Here is a 5,000-nt window from a genome sequence, read left to right on the forward strand (position 1 = left end):
AATGAAATTATTTGTAATGAAGGAAGGAAGGAAAAAAAAATATGCGTAAGATTAGGATGCGGGAAGCGAATGTTAATAAATATATGAATAAATATGTGAATAAATGAATACATTAACGAACCAAAGACAGAGTAACTTGTTCTTTATCTAATATTTTGTTTCCCTACTTTCTCCCTCTTCTCTGAACGCTACTTGCCTTTCTTTCACATCCATCTATCTATTCTTGTATCTATCTATCTAACCTTTTCGTATACATCATCCTCTTCTTCCTTCTCTTCTTCCTTATCTCTTACCTACTCTCCTTCTTTCGTCCTTTATCTCCCCTCGTCCTTCCTTCGTTCCTCTCCTTTATTTTCTTCCTTTCCTCTTTTCCTTCATTATCTACCACTCTCTCTCTCTCTCTCTCTCTCTCTCTCTCTCTCTCTCTCTCTCTCTCTCTCTCTCTCTCTCTCTCTCTCTCTCCTTTTCTTGATTTTTTTTTCATATTATTGTGTTTCCCATAGTTCATACCTTTACCTTTTCTATTTTTCTTCTTCCTTTGTTTGTTCCTTTCTCTTCTCCCACCTCTGCTTCTCACAAAGTTTCCATTCTTTCCACATCTCTATTCTATTCCTCTGTACTTTATCCCTTCTTCTCCTCCTCCTCCCTTCCTCCCTTGCTCTAATCCCCTTTCTCCTCCCTTTCTGCTTCCCTTCCTCCCCGCCATCTCTGTCTTCCCCCTCTCCTCTCTTTTATTCCCCTTTCTCCCTTCGTGCTCTCCCTTCTACCTTCTCCCTCTCCTCCCCTACCTTGTTCACTCTCACAACACACTGCCAATTCCAAAACTTTTTATGTGAGCGAGATTACAGCACGTGTGTGTGTGTGTGTGTGTGTGTGTGTGTGTGTGTGTGTGTGTGTGTGTGTGTGTGTGTCCATCTTCATAGTGTCTCTCTAAACTTGACACACACACACACACACACACACACACACACACACACACACACACACACACACACACACACACATTACGAGAGAAAAACTCCAAAAAGGTCTACTATTTACACTATCTCTCTCTCTCTCTCTCTCTCTCTCTCTCTCTCTCTCTCTCTCTCTCTCTGTTTCCTTACTTTGAGAGAGAGAGAGAGAGAGAGAGAGAGAGAGAGAGAGAGAGAGAGAGAGAGAGAGAGAGAGTAAAAAACCAACACCTCTACTGAGCGCTCGCTACACTCGTAAAAGTCAAACAAACACCGCGGTCTCCTCATCTGTTGGCGCCACAAAGCACCGCTAAACAGTCGTGGAACCAGCCAACAGTCACCGTCACTACGAGCCATCACAGCGCCGCTCACTGACTCACACCCGCTGAAAGGTTACTACTACTGCCTCTGCCTCGCCACCCCCCCAATCCCCGCCCCCGCCCTGCCCAGCCCCCCTTACCCGCTGCATCCCACCACATGGCAAACATTGACACTCATAAATTGTGCCGATTTCGACGTGTTATTAGAGAGAGAGAGAGAGAGAGAGAGAGAGAGAGTCAGTACAATTCGCGTCGTCTCTCCAGTTAATAGTTGTTTGAGCTTTTATTGTACTCTCTCTCTCTCTCTCTCTCTCTCTCTCTCTCTCTCTCTCTCGGCTTTCACTTTGCGATGGTGGTTGTGGTGGTGATGGTGGTGCTAGTACTAATGGTGGTTACAGTGATGACGAGATGAGAGGACAACCTGTCATACTCTACAAAACCAGACACACACACACACACACACACACACACACACACACACACACACACACACCAACTCAAACATCTACCTCCAACTCAAACATCATTACCTCCAAGAAAGACGTGTGTGTGTGTGTGTGTGTGTGTGTGTGTGTGTGTGTTGACGTGGTTGAGTGGGAGATGGGAGGGTGTAGGTGGGAGTTCCGTGTTGAGCAGCAGTGCACAGTAATATATTAGTTTTGGCTGTAATCCCCGCCCCCCTCGCCCACTCTAAAGGCGTGCTTGTAATCACTTCAAGGAACAATTTACGAACCCAGTCTGGCGTGGATATTGCATATTGGAACCTCAGGCGTCTTCTCTTGCTCCCTCTCTCTCTCTCTCTCTCTCTCTCTCTCTCTCTCTCTCTCTCTCTCTCTCTCTCTCTCTCTCTCTCTCTCTTCCCTATCGTCAGTATTTGTTTCTTCCACGTCTCGTCATTTCTTTGCGTCTCTCCCCTGACCCTCTTTCTCTTCCCTCTATATCTTCCCTAACTTGAGTTCAGACCCCTCTCACTATTTCACTTTCTACAATCTCTCTCTCTCTCTCTCTCTCTCTCTCTCTGTTTACCGTCTTTCCCCAACCTTCTCTCTTAATTAATCCTCCCTGTTTCCGTTTCTCCTTTATCTGTATCAGTCGGTCCCCTTTCTTCCCTCCCTTTCTCCCCCTCTCCCTCCCCTCCCTCTTCCTTCCCCTCTCCCTTTCCCTTTCAGCTTGGTATCTCTCTATCTCCCTTCCCTCGTGCTGCTACCCTCAATATACTCTCCCTTTTTCCATCGTTCATGCTCTCTTTCATCGTCTTATATATCTCCTCTCTCTCTCTCTCTCTCTCTCTCTCTCTCTCTCTCTCTCTCTCTCTCTCTCTCTCAAATTTGTCATATCTTTATTTCTCTTGATTTCCTTTATCAATTTGAATATTAAGAGAATTTTTTTATGTAGCTTGTTTGTGTGTGTGTGTGTGTGTGTGTGTGTGTGTGTGTGTGTGTGTGTGTGTGTGTGTGTGTGTGTGTGTGTGTTGTGTGTTGTAGTATCACGACACACACACACACACACACACACACACACACACACACACACACACACACACACACACACACACACACACACACACACAATAGTGACAAACAAAGCATGAAAAGTTGCCAACACTTTTATTGGCGTCGTGTGACCTCTCTTGAAAAAAAAATATCCATGTACACACACACACACACACACACACACACACACACACACACACACACACACACACACACACACACACACACACACACACACACACACACACACACACACACACACACACACACAGAACGGCACCAATACAACAAGAGTATCCAATCACCATTTTCAGAAAAATTCCCTACGATTCTTGCAGGGTGAGTGGCAGGGTGATTGATTGGCAAGGTGAGTGGCAGGGTGAGAGGGATACACGGGCGTGTTCACACCACCACTGGATGGACTGACAAGCTGTGGCAGAGTGTTGAGTATTACTGGAAGGCTTCACTAGGTACATTACTGGGTGTTGATCCATTCCATGGTTATGAGTGGGTGTAGCAGAGAATAGGAGGGTGTTACATGTGTTGCAGGGTGAGCTGTGGGTGATGAGTATTACACGAAGACGTCACAAGGCATATTACAGCAGAGAGTTGAGGTTATAGGAGGGTGTTGCATGGTGAGCTGTGGGTATTGCAGTGTTGAGAGGTTTATTGGGATGCAGAGGAGTGTGGTAGGGTGTTGATGGTGTGTGACAAGGTGTTGCAGGGGCGTAGCAGGATGATAGGGTGTAGAAACAGTAAGAGAAAGGTGGCAGGGAATGTGAGACACCCCTATCAATCAAGAGGAAGACCCACCACCATGAGGGAACGGATGGGAGGGGAATGGTGGGGGAGGAGGAGGAGGAGGAGGAGGAAGCGTGGCGCCTTACGATAAAATACATTTCTTGGTTCCGACGTGGTTGGATGGGGCGTGATGGAGGGAGGGGAGGAGGAAGAGAGGGAGAGAGGGACAGGTTTGAGGGGTGGTGGGGGCGTGGAGGTGCAGGGGTGGAGAGGTGGAGGGGGAGTGTGTAGGAGCGTAAAATACGTGGCTCATTTTTTACCCTCACCTCCACTTCCTACGACACACGCAGGAAATTCAAACATTGTCTCTTAACTGAGTTGTGCACAGGCGAGGCTCAGAGAGAGAGAGAGAGAGAGAGAGAGAGAGAGAGAGAGAGAGAGAGAGAGAGAGAGAGAGAGAGAGAGAGAGAGAGAGAGAGAGAGAGAGAGAGAGAGAGACATATCCATAGATACATAATACTATTTTGTCTATAGGGTTATTGTTGTTGTCATTTATTATCAGTATTATTATTATTATTATCACTATTATGAGGAACATGATTATAGTGAATTAATGCCCATGGTGACCTAGATTGGCATGAATGATGGTGACGATGACTGCTAATGGTGCTGACTATAGTGCCGGAGATGAGTGAGTGATAGTGACTGCCGGGAAAGAAAACCCCGGTCACACTGACTAAACTACTATTATTATGAAGACGCCGTTAAGTAGATAGATAGATAGATAAAGAGAGAGAGAGAGAGAGAGAGAGAGAGAGAGAGAGAGAGAGAGAGAGAGAGAGAGAGAGAGAGAGAGAGAGAGAGAGAGAGAGAGAGAGAGAGAGAGAGAGATTTAAGAAAAAATAATGGAAGGGCCAAAATGAAAGGAGGTTTGGCAGGGAGGTATGAAGGAATGGAGGAAAGGGAGGGATGCAGGGAAGGGGTGGAGGGAAGGAAGGGAAGGAAGGGAAGGAGGTGTTTACCCCCCCTTTCCCTCACCCCCCGCGCCCCGGAAGCCAATGGGGCAGCGATGATGGAAGGGCCTCTCTTTGGCTCCCGACGGTTTCTTGGCTACCTCCTCCTCCTCCTCCTCCTCCCTCCTCCTCCTCCTCCTCCTCCTCCTCCTCCTCCTCCTCCTCCTCCTCCTCATCTATCTCTTCCTCTTCATCTGTCTCTTCCTCCTTCTCATCTTCAGCCTTCTCTCTCTCTCTCTCTCTCTCTCTCTCTCTCTCTCTCTCTCTCTCTCTCTCTCTCTCTCTCTCTCTCTCTCTCTCTCTCTCTCTCCTCTCTCTTTCTCCATGCATTTCTCTTCCTCCTTCCTTTCCTCTTTGACTTCATCACCCACTCCAGCACCATTACTTTCAACGCTGCCATTGTTATTAACGCCGTCACCCAATATCATACCAACACTACCACTGCTGTCACTACTACCACTACTTTCACGGCTGCCAACA

The sequence above is a fragment of the Portunus trituberculatus genome, chromosome 18, assembly GCF_017591435.1.
Source record: "Portunus trituberculatus isolate SZX2019 chromosome 18, ASM1759143v1, whole genome shotgun sequence".
In the NCBI taxonomy this organism is placed as follows: domain Eukaryota; kingdom Metazoa; phylum Arthropoda; class Malacostraca; order Decapoda; family Portunidae; genus Portunus; species Portunus trituberculatus.